Source organism: Amblyomma americanum, chromosome 1, assembly GCF_052857255.1.
Source record: "Amblyomma americanum isolate KBUSLIRL-KWMA chromosome 1, ASM5285725v1, whole genome shotgun sequence".
Classification (NCBI taxonomy): domain Eukaryota; kingdom Metazoa; phylum Arthropoda; class Arachnida; order Ixodida; family Ixodidae; genus Amblyomma; species Amblyomma americanum.
Window position 1 is genome coordinate 395,807,426 of NC_135497.1, and position 25,845 is coordinate 395,833,270.

Below are 25,845 nucleotides of genomic sequence, written 5' to 3' on the forward strand. Positions count from 1 at the left end.
AGCTGAAAGTGCATGTTCTCACTAACGGCGAAAGCCGTAAGCGAGAACTGCACAGAAATTTCAGCTGGCTGTCGCCGACGAGCGCACCACGCAAAAAAGCCATACCTGGACAGCTCCCGAAACGCGCCCGCCGCCGCCTAGGTTCACGAAGCGAATGCCCGCGCACCACGCAAGCACGGCGGACGGCCGGACCTAGCGATTCCCTAGGCCGTCTAGGGACAGGCCGAGAGAGGCGCGGCGACCCCACATCCGGTTGAGAACTAGGGAGAAGCAGAAAAACGTCACGGAGAAGCGCATCCCATCGACCAATCAGCGTTTCCAGCCCACCTGCACCCAAACGCTTCTTCCAAACCACCACCGGCGCAGCCTCTCAACGATGCTGGCAGAAAAGAAGGCGAGAGGGCGCAGCGGCACTGAAAGAATGCGATGAGCCGAAGAAGGAAAAGCCCGGAGGTTGAGGGGGCAAATAAACGAGGGAGGATGCTGCTGCTGCTTTGCTCCCGGAACAACAGAGCCGCACCACGCTGGCTGGAAAAGACGCTCTGTGAAGAAAGCGGCACCCCCGATCGAACCGAGCCAGAGTCGCGGCGCATGTGGAGAGGACAGGTCCTGGGGTGAAGGCGGGATGTCGTGGTCTCACTGAGAGGAGGGCATCTCGGTGAATGCAGGTCTTGGTGGGTCGTGTTTAGAGGGGGTACTTTGAATTGCCTAAAAAAAGATAGAAAAAGAATGATGGATTCGCAAAGAGAGAGCGTGCATGGGTGTAGGTGCCCTCTGAAGTGGAGCTTTCCGTCCCGCTCCGCTGATGAGTAGTCGCAGTTGACGGCATGGAATGACGGCCGTTTATAAAAGGTTCGGCACACCGACCACCTTCGTCTTGGAGGAGGGCTGCAGAAAACTCTGTATATCGTCACGTGGTGGTGACGTTGAAGAACACAAGCAATACTGTGAAAGACAAAACTAACTTTTATTGGGCGAACCTGTGCCCACAAAAACAGGCTACACTTACAGCACACCGGTAGCGGCGAACACGGTCGGCGATCGTCGAAAATCTTATCCGCGGGTCAAGCGCGTCGGCTGTTACATAGCAGTCGTCGAATGTTCCAGACTAATCGTTGGGACCCGCGTGCCTTCCACAAAGTTCTACACCATTCACGTCAGGCGATGAAATCAGAGAACATAAGGTTCGGCTACAACAGACAGCGAATAGAAGCATCGATGACTTGCCAGAAACTTCGGATAGATGCAGGCGCGTCCCGCGCTGAGCGATAACACTTGTTAGGCGGCGAAACGTGGTCGCCGGATAAAGATAACTACACGTGTCATTACCCCCCTCATGAAAAGCATCGACCCGATGCTGCAAACAAACGAAATAAAGAAAAGCACTCGTAGCAAAGAAAACAACAAAAATAAGGAAGTTCGTCAGCGTCCGTAAAAGGGTTTAAGGCGCACCACGTGGACCACATCAGATCGTGCTCGGCGCCGCAGTGAATGCGAAATGCCGTCTGGCACGACCTCATAGTCCAGTGAGCCAATACGTCGAATGACCTTGTAAGGTCCGAAATAGCGTCTCAATAGTTTCTCACTCAGTCCTCGTCGGCGTATCGGGGTCCACACCCAAACACGGTCGCCGGGCTGGTACTCGACGGAGCGTCGTCGCAGGTTGTAGTGTCGGCTGTCGGTACGCTGCTGGTTCTTGATCCGTAGGCGGGCGAGCTGTGGAGCTTCTTCGGCGCGCTGGAGATAGGTAGCGACGTCAAGATTTTCCTCGTCAGTGACGTGCGGCAGAATGGCGTCGAGCGTCGTCGTCGGGTTCCTGCCGTAAACTAGCTTAAATGGCGTTATCTTTGTTGTTTCTTGCACCGCCGTGTTGTAAGCGAATGTTACGTACGCAGGACCACAACCCATGTCTTGTGCTCGACGTCGACGTACATACATTGCTGGCATGTCGGCAAGGGTCTTGTTCAGGCGCTCCGTGAGACCATTCGTCTGCGGATGGTAGGCAGTTGTCCTCCTGTGACTTGTCTGGCTGTATTGCAGAATGGCTTGCGTGAGCTCTGCTGTAAAAGCCGTTCCTCTGTCGGTGATGAAGACTTCTGGAGCACCATGTCGCAGCAGGATGTTCTCGACGAAAAATTTCGCCACTTCGGCTGCGCTGCCTTTCGGCAGAGCTTTAGTTTCAGCGAAGCGGGTGAGATAGTCCATCGCCACGACGATCCACTTATTTCCGCACGTTGATGTCGGAAATGGTCCCAACAAGTCTATCCCGATCTGCTGAAAAATTCGGTAAGGAGACTTGATCGGCTGTTGTAATCTCGCTAGCCTTGTCGGCAGCGTCTTGCGTCGCTGACACTCTCGGCATGTCTTGACGTAACGGGCGACATCGGCGGTTAGGTGCGGCCAGTAATATCTTTCTTGTATCCTTGATAGAGTCCGGGAGAAACCGAGGTGCCCTGCGATGGTGCCCTACATCGTCATGTAGGCGTGCAGTACTTCTGGACGCAGCGCCGACAGAACAAGAAGAAGATAGTTGGCGCGGACTGGTGAGAAGTTCTTATTCACGAGTAGGATGTTTTGAAGCGTGAACGAAGACAATCCACGCTTAATGCCCTAGGGACAACGTCGGTGTGCCCTTCCAAATAATCGACTAGGGCTTTTCGCTCCGGGTCTCCTCGTTGCGGTTCGGCGAAGTCTTCCGCGCTTATAATTCCAAGGTAGGCGTCGTCATCCTCGTCATCTTGCGGCGGCGGGTCAATGGGGGCGCGTGATAGGAAACCGGCATCTGAGTGTTTTCGTCCGGACTTGTAGGTTACAGTGATGTCGTATTCTTGTAGTCTGAGGCTCCAGCGTGCCAGCCGTTCTGAAGGGTCCTTTAAGTTAGCTAGCCAATGCAATGCGTGATTGTCGCTGACCACTTTGAATGGCCTGCCATATAGGTAAGGGCGAAATTTCGCTGTGGCCCAAACGATGGCGAGGCATTCTTTTTCGGTTGTAGAATAATTGCCTTCCGCTTATGATAGCGACCGGCTAACGTAAGCTATCACGTGTTCATGCCCATCTTTTCTCGGGACTAAGACGGCACCGAGGTCTAGGCTACTGGCGTCAGTGTGAATTTCGGTATCGGCGTGCTCGTCGAAATGCGCTAGTACGGGCGGCGACTGCATGCATTGTTTGAGTTCTTGAAATGCGTCGGCCTGCGGCGTTTCCCACTTGAACTCTACGTCACATTTAGTCAGCTGTGTCAGCGGCTCAGCGATGCGTGAAAAGTCCTTGACAAATCGCCTGTAGTAGGCACACATGCCAAGAAATCTACGCACTGCCTTCTTGTCGATGGGCTGCGGGAACTGTGCGATGGCAGCTGTCTTCTGCGGGTCAGGGTGGACTCCAGACTTGCTGATGACGTGGCCTAGGAACAGAAGCTCATCGTAAGCGAAGCGGCACTTTTCTGGCTTCAGAGTGAGCCCTGATGACGTGATGGCCTCTAGTACTGTGGCAAGTCGCCTAAGGTGATCGTCGAAATTTGCGGCGAAGACAACGACGTCATCAAAGTAAACGAGACAGGTCTGCCACTTCAATCCTGCTAAAACCGTGTCCATCACGCGCTGGAACGTTGCAGGCGCCGAGCACAGTCCAAATGGCTTAACCTTGAACTCGTAGAGGCCGTCTGGGGTGATGAAGGCGGTCTTTTCGCGATCTTTTTCGTCGACTTCTATTTGCCAATAGCCAGACTTGAGGCCCATCGACGAGAAGTACTTTGCGTTGCAGAGCCGATCCAATGCGTCGTCTATCCGTGGGAGTGGGTATACGTCCTTCTTCGTGATCTTGTTCAGACGATGATAATCGACGCAGAAACGTAGGGTTCCGTCCTTTTTCTTTACCAGGACAACAGGGGATGCCCACGGGCTTTTCGACGGCTAGATGATGTCGTCGCGCAGCATTTCGTCGACTTGTTCTCTTATAGCTTCACGTTCTCGCGGCGAAATTCGGTAAGGGCTCTGGCGGAGTGATCGAGCGCTCTCCTCGGTGATTATGCGATGCTTGGCGACTGGTGTTCGTCGAATCCTCGATGACGTCGAAAAGCAGCCTTTGTATCGTCGGAGCAGACTTCTGAGCTTCTGTTGCTTAATCACGGGGAGACATGGTTCGGGAACCATGATCGTCGGGGTAGATGCGGCGGAATCCGAGAGGACAAGCGCATTAATGGTTTCCAGAATTTCCTCGATGTACGCGATCGTCGTGCCCTTGTTTTTGTGCTTGAACTCCTGGCTGAAGTTTGTCAGCAACACTTCAGTTTTCCCTCCATGCAGTCGAGCGATCGCTCTTGCGACGCAAATTTCACGGTCTAGCAGTAGACGTTGGTCGCCTTCGATGACACCTTCTACGTCAGCGGGTATTTCGGTGCCGACCGAAATAACAATGCTGGAGCGAGGCGGGATGCTCACTTCATCTTCGAGCACACTCAAGGCGTGGTGACTACGAGGGCTCTCCGGCGGTATCGCTTTATCTTCCGACAGTGTTATTGACTTTATTTAACTTCAGGTCGATTACCCGCCGCGGTGGCTCAGTGGTTAAGGCGCTCGACTACTGATCCGGAGTTCCCGGGTTCGAACCCGACCGCGGCGGCTGTGTTTTTATGGAGGAAAAACGCTAAGGCGCTCGTGTGCTGTGCGATGTCAGTGCACGTTAAAGATCCCCAGGAGGTCGAAATTATTCCGGAGCCCTCCACTACGGCACCTCTTCTTCCTTTCTTCGATCACTCCCTCCTTTATCCCTTCCCTTACGGCGCGATTCAGGTGTCCAACGATATACGAGGCAGATACTGCGCTATTTCCTTTCTCCAAAAAACCAATTATTATTATTATATTCAGGTCGATGATTGCGCCGTGTTGGCTCAGGAAGTCCATACCGAGAATGACGTCTCGTGAACACTGTTGGAGGATAACGAAGGTGGCAGGGTAAGTGCGGTCATGAATGGTTATTCTTGCCGTGCAGATTCCAGTCGGCGTGGTGAGGTGTCCTCCAGCGGTCCGAATTTGAGGGCCTTCCCATGCGGTCTTAACTTTCTTCAACTGGGCGGCGACGTGTCCACTCATTACGGAGTAATCAGCCCCTGTGTCCACTAAGGCGGTAACTGCGTGGCCGTCGAAGCACGTCGAGGTCGGTGGTTCTTTGTCTGGCGTTGCAGTTAGGTCTTGGCGCCGGATCACGGCTGCGTCGTATTGAACTGAAGTTGGAACGTCGCGTCGTCAAGTCGTCTTTCGTCGGTGTAGTCTTGGCTTCCTGACTTCGTCGGGACGGCGGCGTGTCGTTATTATGTCGTCGAGATGGTCTCTGCGTCGTCTTCGTCGGCGGCGGAGGATCTTCGTCAGTTCGACGAACAGCAACGGCACCTCCATCGGTTGCTGCTTTTAGTTTTCCAGATATGGGCTCGCAGAGCGGCCCCGTGCTGGGCCAGTGTATGGACGGCGCTGCGGCGACAGGTAGCGGCCTGGTGACGGTGACCGGGACGGCCGTCGAGGGCTCCACTGAGTAGCGGCGAGGTAGTCGGCGATGTCACGAGGGCGTTCACCTCCCAGAGGGCGCGGTGCATCCACGGCGAACCCTCGCAATCCCAGGTCGCGGTATGGGCAGCGGCGGTACACATGGCCGGCTTCCCCGCAGTGGTAGCAGAGCGGGCGGTGGTCAGGAGCTCGCCGACGTCGGTCTTCCTCGGGTAGCTGCGCTGGGCGGCGGGTGGGCGTGTTGGCGGCGGCGGCGGTGGTCGACGGAATTGCGGCGTTAAGGCGCGCTCACATTAGCGGGAAAACGCGCAACGCCGGGCGTTTCCCGCGTGCCGCTTCCCGCCCAAGCCGGTTTTTCTCCCGCGGACAGCCCTGCTCTCCCGTCCCGCGGAGCGATGGGTTCGGTACCTATTTTTCCCGTGCCGGTGACCAGAACAGCCAATGGGCGCCGACCGTGAACCGTGACGTCGATCCCAGTTCAGTGACCCCGTCGGCGGAGGCGGAGGCTGCGCGCGTCCGGCCGGCCGGCCCCGGCCGGCCGGGCACTCGGCGGCTTCTTTGCCAGGGCGACGGGAGGGGAGCTAGCAGGGTGCGCTTTCCAGTCTTCTCTAGTGTCACGTGACTATCCCCTTCTCTTTTTGCTCGTTCGGGTCCTCCCTCAGCGCCTCCTCTCTCCACATTCCAAGACAACCGCAGCGAGAAAACGCGCGCAGTGTGAGCGTCATTCTGAGGAGCTGCGAGGCAGCGTCGACGTTGACGCTGTGCCGGCGCGGGAAGCTTCCCCCTAGTGTGAGCGCGCCTTTACAGGGTCCTGGCGCGGTCGTGGAGGGGGACCTTGACGGCGGGCGACGGCGGCGTAGGTCATCGCTTCTGGCTGGACTTCTTTTTTCACAATTTCGGTGACTGAAGCCACTTGAGGTTGCGATGAAGGGAAGATCCTTTGAAGCTCCTCTCGTACGACTGCCCTGATGGTCTCGCGCAAGTTGTCGGTGGCCAGTGACTGAACTTCGGCGTATTTTGTCGAGTTCGTGCGGCGGTGTATTGTCGGTTCCGCATTTCGAGTGTCTTCTCAATGCTGTTGGCCTCGCGAAGGAACTCTTCTACGGTCGTCGGTGGGCTTCGTATCATTGCGCCTAAAAGTTCCTCCTTTACACCACGCATCAGTAGGCGGAGTTTCTTCTCTTCGGACATTTCCGGGTCGGCGTGGTGGAACAGACGGCTCATTTCCTCAGTGAAGATTGCGATCGTCTCATTCGGCAGCTGCGCTCTGGTCTCCAGGAGAGCTTGGGCTCGCTCTTTTCGCAGGACGCTTGTAAATGTTTGCAAGAAGCTGCTTCGGAACAGGTCCCACGTCGTCAAGGTGGCTTCTTGATTCTCGAACCACGTCCTGGCGGCGTCCTCCAATGCGAAATAGACATGTCGCAGCTTGTCGTCGCTTGCCCAGCTGTTAAACGTAGCGACCCCCTCACACGTTTCCAGCCAGCTTTCCGGGTCCTCAAATGTGGAACCGCGGAACGTCGGTGGTTCCCTGGGCTGCTGCAGCACGATGGGGGACGCTGGGGCTGCCATTGGGGTTGCCTCGGTCACAATATTCTTGGTCTTCGCAGGTAGAAGTCCGTGCTCCGGGGGCAGCTGTTGAAGACGGCGGCTTGCTCGATTGTCCGGGACTACGTTGGTGTTCTCTTTGCGGTCCGGGCTTGGATCACGGCTTGTCGGGGGCGTCCGGTACATGAACAAAAAAAAGGACCTCCACCAGATGTCACGTGGTGATGACTTTGAAGAACACAAGCAATGCTGTGAAAGACAAAACTAACTTTTATTGGGCGAACCTGTGCCCACAAAAGAGGCTGCATTTACAGCACACCGGTAGCAGCGAACACGGTCGGCGATCGTCGAAATTCTGATCTACGGGTCAAGCGCGTCGGCTGTTACGTAGCAGTCGTCGAATGTTCAAGACTAATCGTTGGGACCCGCGTGCCTTCCACAAAGTTCTACACCATTCGCGTCAGGCGATGAAATCAGGGGCGCGATTACGGATCAGTCTCAATCGAAATTGTCTCAAAAAGTATATCATTTGCCTCTCTCCTATTGGTCGGCGGCCATTTTGATTTTTTTCGTCACTGACTGACGTCGTAAATGGCGCAGAAGTGGTGACGTTGGCCATCTAATTAAGCGGGCAGATTGAGACGATTTTTTGAGACTGGAAAAAGTAGTATCAACACGTTTGAGACAGAAAATGGCGGCTGTTTACATCGTCGTATACGCGGGTGACCGCGCGAGCAACGGTGTCGGAGGGTGCATGAAGACGACTTTGACGCGCGGGAGAGTTATTTCGAGGAGACTGCGCAGTGTCTGTGCGACGAACTCGCCGTTGAACTGGGAAGTGCGCGGGTGAGTGCGCTGTCAGTGGAACGGCAGGTGCTGTGCGCGCTGCGCTTCTTCGCCTCCGGTGGGTTTCAAGGCGCCGTTGGAAATGAAGAAAACGTCGGCGCAGCCCAACCGACTGTGAACAAGCCTTTGCGGCGGGCAGCGGAGACCAATGTCAACGTTGGGTAACAGAAGGGGGGTGTTTGCTTTCCGAGGAGACCCGAGGAGAAGGCGGCGGCGAAGGAGGGCGTCCTTTGCCTAAACGTTCGCCGCGGCAGCATCTCCGGCGTCGTCGGGTGTGTCGATTGGGCACTCATCACTATCAAGGAGTCTGGGGGCAGTGCTGCGAAGGAGCCGCAAGCGGTTCTACGCTGCGGACGTAATAGTGAGTATACCTCGGCCACTGTTTTTGACCGCATGAGTTCAAGTGCTACAAGTGCATGAGCTACAAGTGCGGGCCTCGGCAGCGAGAGTGAGTACGGGCTGTGCTTGTTTTTTCTCAGATCTGTGGCGCGAACATGTGCATCCTGGCCGTGGACTCGCGCTGACCCGGATCCTTCCGCGACGCGTTTGTCTGGCGGCATTCCGAGGCGGAGGAAGGCCTGCTGGACGACGGTGATTTTTTTTCTGGGTAAGCAGTAAAATAGCCGTGTCACCCGTCGGGCGAACTCAGTCACATCTATTGAGCTCCAGCACTATGCATTTGGCCGGATCTGCTAAAGCTACAAGAATCAGTCTGGACAGTTACACAAATGCAGACACTTTACAGTATGATACAATGTATTGCCACCCTTTCCTTTTGTTAAATATAATTGCAGCAGAAACACAGGACACATATTACATTGTTGAAATGCATAGCCTTTCCTGTTGAAGAAACCAAAGCAAAATGCACCTGACAGCGCTTGTGTTTTGTAGGCAATCATAGCGCATCATTTATATGAATATGGTGGTAAAAGACTGACCTTACAGTAGTGCTCACTTATACATCTAAATCCTGCATGTATGTATGCGCTTGAATGTCATATTCAGCAAAGCCTGGATGTGGGCTACTTGGCGTGAGTCTTCTACTGTATAGCAGAGTGTCCTGTAATGCTGTTGAGATCACTGAGAAAGGACATGCTTAGCCGCATCATTTTTTGTTATGCAGGAGACTATGTCTACCCACTGGAGCCATGGCTGCCTGCACCAGTTGCACGACATTACAGACCTGACTCAGCAGAAGGCCTGTACAACACGCCACATGCTTTCACACAATTTGTGGCTGAGCGCTGTATTGGTGTGCCGAAGAACTGCTTCCGTTGCTTTCAAGGGCACCGGATGCACCAGTGCCAGTGGAAGTGGACAGTGCGCATCATCACCGCACGTGCTGCACTTCACAGCCTCTGTTTGGATGTGCCCATATCAGCAGAGGGTGCAGGCGACACTGCCTCTGACCCAGATAACAACGGGCCACCTCTAAATGGTGGCCGCCTCGTACAGACAGGATCCCTCCTCACCTGCCTCCTGAGAAGAGCATGCGGTGCTGTACTTTTGGCCTCTCTAGGACGACCCGTCTCCAGAGGAAGGCGTACCGAGGGATGGTGCAGCGGCAGTTGCGATGGAAAATCTAGCGTCCAGAGACGACTCACCATGCTGGCATAGAGAGTCATATCAGGCACTCTTCCCCTGTTGCCACTGTCATTTCCTTGTGTCATTGCACAACACACATCTGCAAGTGTGTGAGCAATTGTGTGATGTGGTTGTGCCCTTGGCCAACCTGTGTGCAGCGAGAAGCCAGCAGTGACAAACAAGTGCCCCCCACCGGCTGCCACTTCATTTTCAGTGTGTTTGCTAGTATATCTTCCAGTCCCTCAGCAGCGTGTTGCACAGTCTCTTCCTGAAGACGGAAAAGGTGTTGAAGCAGCTCGCCCAATTTCTGAAAAGCATCATTTTGAACTCTCTTTTGTCAATGCTTATGTTAGCCCACCTGCCCCTTCTCTGCTGTCTCCTTCCAGCTTGGTGGAGTGCCTGTGGTCATTACCTGTGTGACGAACATGCATGAACCAAACGTGTAGTGCTGGAATAAGACATGAAATATTTGTGATGCTTGTTGGAATCAAAAAGCTGTTTTTTATTGCATCATACATTCAGTAAGCGCGTTTATTTCTTTAGGCACAGCATTTGACACGAGTGTTTCTATTGCAGAAAAGTCAGTGTACATACAAGCATACTTTACCTTGATGTACAATTACCGTATGGCATTTCTGAGTGCAGTTAAGAAAAAAAATCTGAAAAATTGAGTTCAAAGTGCATGTTTTCTTTCATACAGAGGCTACCTGTACAATAAATATGGCATAGTACAGTGTACATGATGTATTTTCCGGACTACAAAACATTTTGGCACATATAAGTAGTGTAAATACCAAAGCTAAGCTTTTAGCATAATGGTGTGTGGCTAGGGGTTTCGCTCTGTGCTAAAAGCTGTACCTACTGCAAGGAAACCGCTGTACAACAATGCATAATAAAGATTGTAAGGTGCAGTGACTACAATGACTGCTGAATGACTAGAACATCTTCACTGATAGACAAAGATGTGTAAACATCACAGACACATCATCAAGGAGATGGTGTGTGATTAGAGGTTAGTTTACAATCACAAATCATGCAACACCGTTACTGGAAATGCTCTACAGCTCTAAGAATATACAGGCAGCTCCATTGTGGGAAATTTTGAGCACTCGGTTATTGCCCCATAACTGACACCTAGCTTGGTTTGCGTAACACAGGGCTATGAAGTCTTGTCCATGATGACACGAGACGGTGACAATGCCGAATGGCCGGACAAGCTCCTTGTGCTATCATATAATATGTGTGATAAGTGCAACTGCTTTCAAGCTACTTTTCGCCTAGGTATTTAATGTCCTAGTCATTTTCAACTGGCTGTTCCCTTTCAAACTGGAGTGGCCTGTATACAGGGTGTCTCAGATATGATGGACCATAATTTAAAAAAAACAAAAAAACAAGCGGTCTTCCGACCTGAAGGGAAGTGCATGTTAGAAGCTATGCAAAGTATTTAAAGCCCTTCAAACACTGCCCTCACCAAACCCAATTATACCAACATCACTCCGCCTGCTGAGCAAAATACAATATTACACATCACTGCCCTGTCCTACCTACCTCACTGCCCTGGATCATATGCAATTCAAGCGCTGTGTACCAGCAAACATGAACAAACTTGCTCAACTTTCTGCCCAGTTGCAATTAGCCTCTATACAAGCAAACTACTTATTTCCTGGTTGACCCTGGATCTACTACATGATCAGTAAATAACGTTAATGGAACAAGCTCGTTCTCTCCTCGGTGACAATAGCAAAGTTATCAAGTCAAGTGCTTCCTTTCTCTCTAAACAAAGTGGAGCATAAACATCACAATTTCTGCATCTTGCACAGGAAAAAAAAAAGAAACTACGGCAACAACTGAACATAAACCGAACGGAGCTACAAAAATACAAACGGAACATCAAGTGCTTAGCCCGATGTGGGCGGCAACAGTTGGTTACGAGGCAGAAGAGTGCTGCCACAGAGGCAGGCCGTGTCGGCTCTCATTTCCCGCACCGATATTGCAAGCTATCAGCAGCTGCACCTGTCTGTCGGCAGTTGCTTCTATGTGATGAAGAAAATAAACAGAACCACACGTCACTCGGTGATCGATAGGCGCCGACCGAGAACACAGACTAAAGTTGTCTTCGTCGATTTTCAAGCCCAGCGCTCCTTGTAAGTTGATCTGCGCAGGCCCGTAGCATTCACTGCCTTCAATCAGATTTTTCTGCACACTTCAGACATCCGCAAAGTGCCTTGATTTTAGACGACACGCAAAAAATCGGGAACTAGCCGTGGAATCAGCTGTTTTCTTGCACGCCGCCATGTTCACGCGATACCACTGCCAGCGCGCCCTCATGGCAAAATAAGTTAACCTGCAGCAAATTTCATTGCAAAACTGAGAATGCTTCTAATTTTCCCTCGTGTTGTTGAGATTGCAACACAGTTTACTACCAAAATAAAACATTGCTTGATTTCTTCATTGCGTTTTTGTTCATTTTCAGACTAACATGTTCACGCTATACCGCTGACAGCACACCTTCGCGGCAAAAAAAGTGACTGAACAGCAAACTTTATTGCAAAAATGAAAACACTGCTTCTTTTGCTTGGTGCTGTTGGGTTTGAAATACAGTTACTTAGCAAAATAAAACATTACTCGTTTTTATTCACTGCGTTTTTACTGCAAAACATTAGTCTACGGTCCCTTGTCGTGCCAATAGTGGTTTCGGGGCGGAGCCCACCGCCTCCTTGCTCCGCATTGGCCGATTCGGCGGTCGGCATTTCTCGGTGTCGTCATTTTGACGTCACTGTCTCAATATTGAGACAGTTTTTTGAGACTGATCCGTAATCGCGCCCCAGAAAACATAAGGTTCGGCTACAACAGACAGCGAATAGAAGCATCGATGGCTTGCCAGAAACTTCGGATAGATGCAGGCGCGTCCCGCGCTATGCGATAACACTTGTTAGGCGGCGAAACGTGGTCGCCCGATAAAGATAAGTACACGTGTCAATACCGATAAAGAGAGCCTAATTTGTAAAACATAACTGAAGGCGTTGGCTCCGTAGGCTGTTTATTTCTTTCTTTTGTTATACGTTTTCAAATCTTGATTACTCGGAGACGCAGAAATAATAAAAAATAACAACGGCAAATTGTGAGAAAAAGAACCATGAAAGCCTACCTGCCTTTGACAAAGGTATAGCTCTAGAATTATTACTTGTCGCTTCAGCAAGGTAAGCCCTCGGCGCTACTTTTTCTATTGATAACGTCAATGTCCCCATAGCGCAAAAATATTTTGTTTTTTGACTGAAAGATTCGGCAATGTTGTTTCTTTTCTTATTTTCAACTCAGAAAAGGAGTCACTGCCGTTGGAGCGGTAGTTCAGAAAGCAACTTCTGTGCTCTAATCCTATATTAATGATGTCTATGCAACGAGTAAGAATAACGGTTGGCTATAGCGTAAGGCTCGGCTTATGCTGTTTTTTTGAGAATTACAGATTACGGGCGACATAGTGTGGGCTTTTGAACGAGCGTCTTATATTTCATTTTGAGAAGGAATTGAACTTCTGCTTTTACAGAAGTATTTGACATAAAAAAAAAACGAAGCGAATTACTGTAAAATAACGTTTTAAAAGCCTATGTGTATCAGAGAGCGGAGTTCTCTACGCGGCTTCAGCTGAAAAACGACGAGTAGAAACAGCCCGGGGGAGATTTTATGCGCGGGTACTTAACGGGCCACTGGCGGCAAATTGAAGTTTGCTTTATGGGTATACTACCTCGTTATGATCACAGAGAGGCCACTCTCGCCCGAAACGGGGCTTTTATACGCTATAAAAGACCAAGAAACGAAATACAGGCGTCGCTATCACTTGGCGGATTTCGTGAGCAAACTGCGTGCGTCAACATCGATTTTATGTGCCGATCCCGGAGGCTATGCTACACCGCTATCCTCTTCAATCTGTCTATTTCGCTAGTACACGTCACATATGTTTGAATGGCGTGGCCGGAAAATTTTTAAAATCAATTTTCTTAAAATTAACAAATTAACGCAGCTTTAATCTCCGGCACACGCTATGAATTTGTGGTAGCTAGCATTGTTTATGAACATGAAACCTTTCGCCTCCTGATTACTAGTAAACGTTGCGGCGGTTTATTGGGACGGGATGGGGGGACGTCAGTCGAACGCTATGGTAGTAGTGATAGTAGTTTATTTATAGTAGAAGAATACACAAAGTGAAAAATATGGGCTCGTGCAGAAACTGCTGCATTTGCCTCAAGTACCTGATCCGAGGCTAAACAGCGGCTGCCCCGATGGCAGGCTCAGCACAAAGGCCGCGCAATGAGGTATTGCGCAGATTGTTTTTTTTTTACAGCTCACGTGAAACACCTTGCTCCACAGGACCCTGCAACGCTATCCGCGTGACAGCACCGACCTGCTCTGGTTTAAACTGTCTTGAACAGTGAAGAAAAAAAAAACGACAGCGTTGCAACAATTGCACTGGTGAGCTGTCGCGCAGTACCCGCTGCCCGAACATCGCGACTGCAAGGCAGACTACTCGATGTATAATAATTAATCGTAATCAGCGTAGCTATTGAACAAAGACAGGCAAGTTGTGTGATAACTTTTATGCCGTTGATAAATAGCATTTCTATTGTTGACTTTTCTTTCAGCGCGCGTCGCTTTTCTTTTTTTTTTGGCGGGGGGGGGAGGGATGTCGGAATAAGTTATAAAACACCAACGACGACATCTTATTCTACCCAGAAAGGAGGGTGGGGGGGGGGGGGACACACACACACGCTTTGCTTGCTTAATGAGGGGAATAGCTGGCGACGGCGATCACAGGTTAAAATCTACGTAAACGACCAAAAATACGTGACGTTTGGGCTGCCCTCTCTCTCTTTCAGTGTGGTGCCGTGATGGGCCTCGTTGAGGGAGGACGGCTTCTCGAACTCTGTGCTCGGACAGCAGATGAGGCTGCCGTGAGGAGGAGGAAGGGACCTGCTTGCGCGCGTGCGACGAATGATGGGTCGGCGAACACTGGCGGCCTCGGCTCTTCCCGAGCGTTCGTTTCCACCTGAGGAAAGAACCGCCTTCTTGCCGACTGGCAGTTGCGGCTGCAGCGCTGGCGGCGTTGAACGCCTGCGGAGAGGACTCGGAATAACTGTCTCGTTGGCAGCACATCTACCGCCACCCGCTTGAATGTTATTCATAAAGCCGGTATATGCGCTTGTCCGTGTCCATATAAAGAGGGGCGGCTACGGGAGAGCCCAATGTTACGATACCTCCTCCGCTTATACATAGTCCACATAGAGGAGTTAACGTTACCTCGTTAGAAATAAATCTTGCCTTAGATCTTTTTTTAGAGCGGAGCTCTTAGGCTCCCCTTCCTGAATTCTGCGTCGTAGTCGTCGTCACCGTCAGCCTAGTCGGTGTAATACACCACCTGACGGATGGTGACATAAATTATTGTGGGCAGACAAAAAAAGAAATAAAGATACATTTCCAGCATTCTTGGGAAAAAATATTGAACGTTGAAATATTGTAATGTACTGTTATGGAAATTTTGAAGGTAATGGTGCATTCTGCCGAGGCGTAGCAAAATCTTCCTTTTAAAGTTTTCCCATCGCTTGCAATCGAGAAGTTACTACTGGCCTAAAGAACCAATGGGGAACGTTTTTGACAACAGCAAACACCTGGATAGCAGAAAAATGCTAGCCTGCTCACGGAAGACCTGCGGATATAGTCATTGTTATGGTGAAATCTTACAATACATTAAAAAATTGCGCTCCTTTTTCCTTTAAAATGCCTTTGCCCAGGATGGTTGTGTATGAGTAACGGCCAGCACGGACAACCAGAAGTTGTTTGACGCGGGAAAATCCGCTGGGGTGGCTATAGCAGCTTAACACGCCACCTGCCATCGGTGGCAGGGGGCGTGTGAAGAGCCTCACCCAAATTTCGCATTGGCGTTTTTTTTTCAGCGTTTTTACCATGTCCTGGTTATTCGAGCTCGGTCACTCCGGAGCTATAATGTACTTCTCGCCTTGTCATATGGAGACAACGCGAGCATTATACCACGGACCTACGGCGTACACTACGCAGCAACCCAGCACGTAAGTTGCGAAACGGAGCGTTCCGAAAGTAGGCCGGGCTGTATTTTTCGCCCAACAATCCGCAAGCAGAGACAGCGACGAAGGTTTCGATTTCCTGGCGACTATGAGTTACAAGGCGTGGTTGAGAGGGACAGTTCAAAGCGTGCTGAGGGATAACTACATTTGCAGAGTCATCTACCAGTTGCATCAGTGGCAGATTCGGACGCTAGACGAATATCACCACCGTTTTCGTTGGCACGTAGGTTGCTTTACGGAGGAGTAACTATTGCTCTACGTCAAAATAAGTGTTCTGTTCCTGAAGTCAGTCGCAACGCCAGTGTAGATAATATTCCTATCGAACGTTGCCTTGTGGATTGCGGTATGGCGCAGTGTGAATGTCCACTGTGCTCGCCGTTAACCGCGAACCCAAGTTGGTGCTCAGGCGTGTATGTTTGCAGCAGTTAACCGCACTTTGGCGATCCATGAGTGTCGATGGCGTCTGTCGAGTCCTTTTTGCGCAGAACGAGCGGCGTCTCATAAAGGAAGAGCTAACAGATGGGTCAGAGTGACACTGAGCTCAACTCTTTGGCACCGCTATGTTCAAAATCAGCTGATCCAACACCTTGTAAGGTAACATATGCTCACATTTAGAGCGGTTTAGACGATCACAGATTAGAGAGCTCTCGTTGCTTCTATATAGTATTGCGCCGAGGAACCAGCTGTAGTGTATGTGCAGCTAGATGTGAAATTTATTGCACCGTCAGCGCGTCCAGAATTTTGTTTCGTCTTCATGCTGCCGAGGATAAAAAGAAAGCAACGATGCAAAAAGTGTAATTTGTGCTTTCCTTTCATTTTAATTGTCACTGCTTGTGCGAAGAAGCTATGGGCATGCCAGCAGTCAGTGTCTTGAGTTATCTTATATGTCACGATCAGGCCTCGTCGTTCCACGTGGGACAGTTCGTGTCAGCTCCACATGCTTCTCGCGTCCGTCATGTGCGCTTTGTTGGCTCCTCGTATTTCCTGTTGTTATTCCTCCTTCCCTTCCTCCAGAGCTTCGTAGCCAACATGGATCGAATTCTGGCTGACGTCCCCCTCCCCTAATTCGCTTTCCTTGATGTTCCTCTCTCTCTCTCTGAAACAGCTCTACGGAAACAGCGACGTACGTTTCGTGCGATTAATTCACTTTGCACCTGCATTCATTTCCACTGTTCGTCATTTTCTCGCACTATTCCAACTTTCGTGCAGAGCTTCGATTCTCATTCCTCGTTAATTCGAGCCGTATTTTTGTTTCAATCCGGCTCCATTAAAAACCCTTTTGAATCTCGCCGATCATTTGTTACCGTGTCTTCGTCCGCGTTTCACATCCCATTTTCATTCCCGATTCCATTCTCTGACTGTCGATTCCCTTCCCTAACATTGCTACGCAAGCGAGTTAGTAACAGCCAACATCCCGCGATCACTCCGGCTCTCCCGCCAGCACTCCCGCGACCTCGCTATTGTGTCGCGAGTCCAGGGACTGCACGGAACTTTTTGCGTTGCGCGCGCGCAAGCGAGCGAGGGAAGGCGCAGAGCGCGCTTTGTCCCTCCCTAGCGCGGCGCTCCCAGTTTTGATTGTTGCGTTGCACGGGGAAAAGTACATCATTTCGATGTAGAAGCGAGTGCTGGAAAACAGAACGACAACAACAACCACAAAAAAGAGGAAAACGCCAGGGAGGGCGACACACTAACGGGCCCCTTTATTTCTTCCTCCCGGCTGCAGCGCCGACACAAACGCCTCCGTGGTTTTTAGTATTGTCGTTTTCGTCGCTCGTCTTGCGTTAGCTGCAAAATCGTCGCTCCCGCGAAAAGGCGCTGAGCTCGCGAAACGACGCGAAAAGAAGAGCCCCGGAGAGCATCGCGCGAAACGCTAAAGGCAGTCGTCGTCGTCTTCGGGATTGTGCCACTTTTCGGGTCGGCGTGCTTTCTTTTTTCGTCCCCCCCCCCCCCCTTCCCCCCTTTTCGACCTGCTTTGTTCCTTGCATCTCCCTTTGCCTGCTTCGTCGGAGCCTTGATGGCAGTGCGTGTTTGTATCAAGCACACGTGTCGTATTTCCGGTTGGGCTGACGCGCGGTGGCGTACACGACGCCGGTCGGGCGCACTTGGCACGAGCTGGCAAATGTTTTTTTTTTTCTGTTCTGGAGCTGACATGCACTCAAGAAACTGTAGGCATCGCTATGCGCCTAATTCCACTCGCGTAATGCGCTGCCCATTCGTATATTTTCTTTGTTCTCTTTTTTCTTTGGTGAGGCTACACGTGCACGCTGCGTGCAAGCGACTGCTACCGGTTTCGCTCACCGAGTGATGCGCTGGCGGGACACTGCTTTTGACTTAAGCCTGTGACGCATCGTGTTGAAAACAGGGGTAGGAAGTATTGGTCATAATACAGTGTCGGGGTTGGGGCGCAGCCACCTCTTTAGCTCAGTGATGTGTATCCGAGAAAAGCTGGATCGGGAAAGTTGGGTGAGCAGGGAATCGGTGAACAGTTAAACCATGAATTTCGTCTTTGTGTTTCGCAATCACTTCGTATGAAAGTTGAAATTTACTTTGCGACGCAAAGAGGTCTTTTCGGATAGGTTTTTCGATAATTTGGCTCCGGAAGAGTTTCTGCTCAGGGTCATAGGAGCGGCGGTCAAGGTCACCACAGCTACGCTGTACCGGCATGTGAATCAATGACGGCTTCTGTGGAACAAATAAAAAAACGGAATTGTTTAAGCTCTCGTGTACGGAATTCGTGCTCAAGGCCACTAAATTTGCTCAGAAAGAACACGGGGCGCCTTCCTTCGTTATCGGGTCTTACAAGACGTTCGAGACTGTATATAGTTCTTCCAAACGATTTCCGGAGTTGGCTTTGCTCAGCACAGGGTCTTGATAAAAGACCATGTTTTAATGCGAGTACATTACTAGTCCCATTACAAAAAAGCCGGCGGCGCGCGCGCGCGTGTGTGTATGTGTGTGTGTGCGTGTGTGTGTCGCAGATGGAAAAGATTATCCCAGCGATGATCAGAAAATGGGGTGACGTAATCAAGCGCCCGTATGGCGCATACGGCAAGCCGAGCACGGCCGCTTTAAACAATCCTATACATGCCTTGCGTCTATAACACACACACACACACACACACACACACACACACACACACACACACACACACACACACACACACACACACTCGTCATTGGCCGACCTCCACGCGGCACCAGTTTTCCCGACGTTCGAACCACAATTTCGACGCAACCGTTTGTAGTACAGCGCTCCAGGTGGTGCCATACGATTTCTCCTTGCATACAGCTTACATGTGCTAGTCAAGATGCAGTCTAGCTTGAGGCAGAGATTCGAACCAAAGACATATGCACCTTCAATTTTATGCCTCCCCAGACTTTCGTATTTAAAATTGGGGTGCAACCGTTCGTCGCGCAGCGTTCTGGGTGGTGTCATTTGCGCGTGGCGTCGAAGAACCCATCGCTTGGTTGGTTGGTTGTGAAACTTCATTTCCAGCGGATATAGAGGAGCGACACGAAGTCGCCCCCCGCTTAAACGGCGGCCGCTATCCCTTGGGCAGCGGCGGCGTCTTCAGCCAGCTGGAGGAGCTTGATCCATCGCTTGAAATAAATTCAGTTCGCATACCGCAACCAAATGTCTACATGCTGCATCCAAAACATGCAATCTCGGTCAAGCTCGTCGCCTTGTAGCGATGGGGTCCGAACGTTTGCGATCTGGTACACAACAAATACGCAAGCACATAAACTCGTAGAAAAGAACTTCGGTGCCTATGTACAAATATTATGCGTAAACAATGCACCCAGCGATAGTAATGCATTCACACTCCCACACGTAAGCAGTTAAGTGCTTCTGCCAAACTTTTTATACATTTAACGGCGCGTTCGACAGAAAGCGGCAAATGTAGCGTTAACTGTGAGGTGAGCAGCCTGACGTGCCGAGAAACATGTTCTCCCGCCTATTCGCGCTGACAGCGTAGAAAGCGCGCAGTAAAAGTGCTCTGAATACCCCCGAATGGAGTGGGCGTAAGAAATGCACGAGACTGTAATTTGTTCTGTAATTTCATTTCGCCTTCATTTTTAATCCGAGAGCGTTAGCACTACCCCATGTTGGAAAACGATGTCGGCGGCGTCAGCGTTGGCATTGGCGACCGTTCAAAGCCTCTCAGCCGGAGCGGCCGGTTCCGGCAACCTAGGTGGGCCACCTAAGTCACGTGACCTTGCGGTATCCCCCAACCTGCTCACCGGATTGTGAGAAAACTGACCACCGTGGCAGTATATCGCAGTTGAATTAGTCGTTTGTCGCGGGAGATTCCCCGGGAAGAGCACGGCCGGTCTCGAGGGGAGCGCGCGCTTTTCTTCTTAGGGGGTCTGTTTCCGCCTCCCGCCGCACCTCGGTGGGCTCGCCACTGCAACACCGCTCCGCCACTGCGACCACTGTTCACGCGGAAGTAGAACGCGCGCTCGCTCCCCTGCTGTTCGACCCGCGTCAGTGGTAACCGTCAAACCTCTATATTTTGCCTCTTACGCTTTACACAAAAACCGCGTAGTCAGCCCCTTTGCCATGGGAGAAATCTGAAACAACGGATTAACGTTTGCGCGCTCTCTCCTCGAGCGCTACTGTGTATGGGCGAACGTATGCTTCGAGCACAGATGTCAACACGTTCTACCCTTGTATTTGGCTAAAAAGCAAGGCTATCAGCCTCTTTAGTTTGTCTTCCGGCAGGTTCTTTATGAGTGCGTATAATGATATGCGGCAAGTAATACTTGGATGGAAAGTTTCAAAGAGTGAAGGATTCTGCAGAGCAAATATAGCTCCTGAAATTTTAAGCGCAGCTGCTTTAAGTTTGTACAACAGCGGCATCATCAAGAATTCATGGTGCTAGCCAGGAAAACGCGCCATGCCATTCGCGAAAGGAACGGGTATAGACGGAACCCAACCCTGACTGCAGGAGGAGAGCACGTTGCAAGCACGCGACGTCCAAGATTTCCTCACGTCATTCAGGAAAAAAAGTAGCACCACAAAAAGAAATTTTCCGCAACTTAACGGGGCTCCACTAAACCTCACAGCAATGCGCGTTATACCAGCTGGCTTAGCTTACAATGTAAGGAACTAAAAATGAACATTTGCAATGCTTTTACATGTTAGTAAAATTCCCTGAATTTAATAGAATCGAGGGCATTGGGCATTCAAGAGCATAATCTGAGTTCTTTTACAATTATATTTAAACCAAATATTTTATGCAGTTTCAGGACACGCCGCAGGTTGAATATACGTGGGCAACAAATAATGGTGCTCTTTATGATAGCTGAAGTTACTCATTGGATATACACACTTTCTAAAATTGCATTACTCAGTAAGCGCCAATATCTGTGGCAGCATATGCAGCTTGTGCTGGCTACATCTATAATTACGTTCTGCTAATGTTAGTCAGGCCAGAATGATGGCAAGGAAGCTTGCGTCCAACTCGAAAATTGTTTATTGGGCGAACTTGTGTCCTCAAAAAGAAAGCAGTTCTGCGGCGCAGCGATACAAGTGTTCGGTCAACGAAGGTCAGAATGACGGTCGCTCTCGGCCTTGCAAAAATTTAAAGGTGACAAGGAACTTGAAGCCCGCCTAATGCGCTTACGCCAATTTTTAACATGAAGAGAGGATTGCACATGGCTACAGTCATTCTAGAGAAATCTGGTGGCCTCTGTGACAAGAAAAGCGCAAAGGCCGCGGGCCATTGGCTTCGAGCAAAGAAAAATGCAGTACAATGCTTCCTCTTGCTCGCACATTAGTAATTAGCATTCTTTTTAGCTATCGATACAGGCCTCTCGTTCAAAAGTGATGTGTATGAGGGTGAAAATAAGTTCATTCAGAACGTGCGAAAAGCAATATCGGCGTAATTAGGTACTACATACAGCCCCCAGCATTCAATTTATTTGACAGTTCAGTGACTCAATTATTGTCTCAAGCCACCAGCTACGGCTCTATCACATTTACGGCTCAAGCGTCGTAGAGAATTTTTTCCGCGATATAGTAATTTTCATGGGACCATCTCAAAACTATCGTTCTCTGAGTTTTCATTATCTTTCCCTTAGCCTTAACATGTCATTAAAACACCGACCATGGTATATACGAGAGGAAGTGATCAGAGTATTTCCTTCTGGATTTAAAACCACAAATGCTCGACATAGTTCTGAGGAAAGGGAGAGTGATTCCTGATTTTAAATGTTTTCATCGAGCAAAGTTTGGGACGAAGAATCTGCACATGTGGACTGTGTTGCAGATACGCAGCTGAAGCACACGCATTTTGTCTTCTTTGATTTCGGGGCTGCGCTCAGCATGTCCCAGCGGCCTACAGCGCGAAGCCAGGCAAAAGCCACACGCCGCCGCAGATGCAGGCGGGAGCCAGCGGTAGGGTCGTCGCGCCTTTAGCGGCGGCGGGCGGCGTAACTCCCGGAGAAAATATTGCATTGCTTCCGCAGCGAATGCGAAGGCCTCAGGAAAGAGCGCGCGCGCCACCCTCGAGACCGGCCGTAGGAAGAGCAACCTGTATCTCGCAGCCCCGGTCGTGGCAGCACCTACCATCGCAGGGGAGTGGCGCATCGCCTAACCGCTGCACCACTGCGCTGGGATTGGTGTGAGGACTCCCAGGGATCTATGAATGTTGAGAGGCAATGACCAATTCCACATATATGGGCATTAACCCATTGTTACTATCGCGTCATATCTTTAAGGCGGAGCTATAGTGTCTCCTCCAGCTTTGCTGTCTTTTTTTGCCGCACAAGTAAAAGTGTCCGCAGGCGCCACGCTTATCGTACTGAATGTTGCGCACCAACGTCCTGTGTAAACACCCGATTCTTGTCGAAAGCCCTGGATGGAGAGGACAAAAATTATTGTGGGACGATAAAAACAATGAAAAATAAAGTGTCCCTGCCAGACATACAAACGCCTGTCCTCACGAAAGTTGTTCAAGCAGTCTTTGTAGCACGTTGCTTCTTTTTCTACTTGCGCAGGTTCGCCATTCGACATAATTAAGAAACAACGATTGGTGAATAAAACATGTTGTGTAGTAGAACAGAAATCTCATCATCACAAAAAATAAATGGGCTCCCTAGACTCAGTTCAAACAAAACATTCAGCGTTAGCTTAGTCTGCTTCGGCTAGCCGTTTCAATACTCTTAAAAAGTTTGAATAAGGAAAGCAGTATAATTGTTACAGTTCATATGCTCGTAAACGCCCACCCTTCGTGAATTTTTACCGTCCCTTCGCCTCCGAGGTTCGGCACATACGTTTGTCAGGTCGAGCCGAGGTGGCTTGGAGCCGACATTTATGTAGAAGTTATCGTTGTGCCGGAATGAGTCTTGTCTCCCGAACGTATAACTTTCTGTCAAAGCAGCCACCTTTGCTTTACCCACAGCTCGGACGCTGAGCATAATTTCTGTCTTTGCTTACTTAAACGCGTATATATAGTCTTCATAGATTGCGAGAAAGCATTTGATTCAGTCTAAACCTTACCAGTCATTCGGCCGCTGCGTAAGTGGCATATGTAAACGTGCCGGAAAATACCTATAGCTTCTGCACAGCAACCGTAGTCCTACATATATACATATGTGCAAAACAGTGTCGCCAATTTCTAGTGGGAACAAGATTTCCCCCGACTTGGCGCTTGGCTATTCTGGGACGAACTTCTTGGAAAAGGGTATTCGGCCAAACTCCCTCTCATCGACGGATCATCTATCCTGGAGTGACCGAATGGAGGCGGGCTGGCTGCCAGTAACCGCTGTTATATAGCGACTGTACCTGCGCTGCTTAGTAGTGTGGCATTGCCATGAAGGTTTCAGCCACTACTAGTTTCCAACTTCACTTCAGTCGCAGTTTATTCTCGAAGTGCTTACTCCTGTGCGTGCGTTGTCGTCACTCGATTTGGCTTCGCGCATTCTGCGTTTTACCGGCGCTCCAGAACCTTCAGCACGGGCTTGTTGGGTGGCCATAGCGAACAAGCTATCCGCAACCAAAACAAGGAGGACAGGTCAAAATAAAGAAGAGTTTAAAGCTTTACCGGCCGCGATCTTGCGATTTCGCCGTGGCCGCACTCCGAGGAGGCACATGACGTCACAACGCGCGCCTCGCCGCGGATATTTCTCTCTCTCTCTCGCTCCCTAGTCACAACTGCGCATGCGCCACTAGTAGCACCGAGCCGCAGGTGTTCCGCCGCTGCGCAGCGCCGCGCCTTTTCTCAAAATGTAACTTTCAGTTTTCAGTTCTCTCTTTCTTCTTTCCCTCCCTCCTTTATCCCTTCCTTTACGGTGCGGTTCGGGTGTCGACCGAGATATGTGAGACGGTTACTGTGCTTTGCGCGCTCGCCAAGCCATCTGGCATGATGTCACACCGCGTTCCTCGTCGTCGCGCTCGCCTCCGCTCGCTTCGCCAGTTGCGTCGCATGCCTGATAACATGTCGGGGGATTGAAAAGGAGAGCTCGCGTGCGCCACAACCAGAGTTGTGTCGTCTTTAATTTGACAACAACATAGCTAGACAAGCAGACTAACCTGGACTTGCAATCAAGATTAACCAAGGCTAACCATGGTATGCCTTAGCTTTCGCTACGTATATTCTGGCATAGCCGAGCGAAGCCACTGCCAATTTTTTAAAGAGTCTATGTTGACCACTCTCGATGCTTTCCTCGTCCTATTATCGCGCCACAGTTTTTCTCTCCAGATATGAGAGCAGTACACTCAAGTAACAGAGGGAGAATCAAGATTTAGTACATTGCGACACCCATAGGATTCGAGCCCGTATGCCCAGAGCCTCATTCTTGGAAAACTCGGCGACAACAAGCGTGCTAATTAAACTTCTAATAGAACAACAGCAGTCGTATCTGCATGGGCCACTTCTGACATCATATTGTAGAAGCCGAGCCCGCTGCGATCTCAGCGTTTCTAGAAACGAAGGCACGCATCATCCTCAGTTGCAAGCAAGCGCGCAAATCAGACCACAAAAAAGCTCATTAGTACCAACTGTGCTGTCCCACGTTTTATAAATCACCTTAGAAAGTGGCGTTCGGAAAAAAGTTCTCACCAGCAGTTTTGCAACGCGCTATTCATACATGCTTTCTACGAATCGTTCGCCGGTACTCTTGAAAGCATTTATCATAAGTCGAGGAGAAGCTCAGGCAGACGAAGATAAAAAGCACCGCGTACAAACCTAATTCTTTAGCTCCTAAAGAACCACGCAGACCGAAATTTTCTTAACACGGTATTCGTGCACACTGTCTAGTTTATGCAATTCAATGGGCGTTGTGCACGAACACATTGCCCCGCCCTCTTGGTTCTAGCGTTACGGTTTTCCACACACCTTCAAAGAGCTCGTTAGTTATACCTCGTAGTGTAAATCAGCCATCGCAATGTAATTGAGCATGGCTTTCGATGGGTATGCCACATGCCTTGCACGCACACATAAACATGACCAGGAGCGCATGTGCACACATCAGCGTTTCGGCACGAACACAAGCGCGGAAAGCGAACCCCACAAAAACGCCCTCGAACGAAGCAGAAGCTCACGCAAACGCCAGGAGCTTCATCCGAGAAAAACCAAGTCACAGCGGAAACACGCCAACACGCATGATGGACGAACTTCGCAGTGAGTTAGAGGAGATACTGTCCGCGTGTGCGCGCCCACGTCTCGCCAGGCTCTAACCGGGACGTGCCTCGGCTCTGAGCAATCGGCGAAGGATCTTTTAGCGACCGTTCGCGCACTCACAAACACACAAGCGCACAACCACACACCCGTATTTGGCACGCACTCACGTTTGGAGCAGAGGCCAGCGCACCACCGCGTGAAATAGATTCCCGGATCCAGTGGGGCTCGGTATCGCGGCGGAGCTGCAGCCAATCCCCCAACTGTACCACGTGGCGGGTGCTTCCCCAGCATGGCTTGCCGGTCCGTCGAAGACGGAGGTTTCCCTCCGGCGGAGTTTCAACGTGCGTGAGCTCTCACTGTTGCTCTGTTCTTTTCTCTTTTCATCTCTGCAAGAGGCAATGGAGAACGCTTTTCACCTAGGCGCGTCCGTTCGGGACGCTTAGCACTGGTGACATTTCGGACCCTTCGGTCGCGCTTGCTTCATTCCTGTTGTGATACGTGACGGAAATGTTTTATTTACATTTCTAAACGGGGACCGCTAACACCGCGTCTAAAGAATTTCAGTTGTCCATCTAAGTGAGAAGGGTGATACAACTTATGCGCTTAATTTTATATAGTTCGCCGTCAGTGGAAGAAAGCACCAGGGTGGAC

At 50.5% G+C, this 25,845-nt stretch overlaps 1 long non-coding RNA gene and 1 pseudogene across 1 annotated transcript; one reads left to right on the top strand and one right to left on the bottom strand.

The window, feature by feature from the left end:
• Nucleotides 1-636: 636 nt before the first annotated feature.
• On the bottom strand, nt 637-7,232 carry LOC144123479 (uncharacterized; annotated as a pseudogene).
• A 687-nt stretch (nt 7,233-7,919) lies between these two features.
• LOC144115733 (uncharacterized) lies at nt 7,920-11,407 on the top strand. Its single transcript, XR_013311520.1, has 3 exons — nt 7,920-8,253; nt 8,372-8,499; nt 9,016-11,407. It is a non-coding gene; the product is annotated as an uncharacterized LOC144115733 (long non-coding RNA).
• Nucleotides 11,408-25,845: the final 14,438 nt, after the last annotated feature.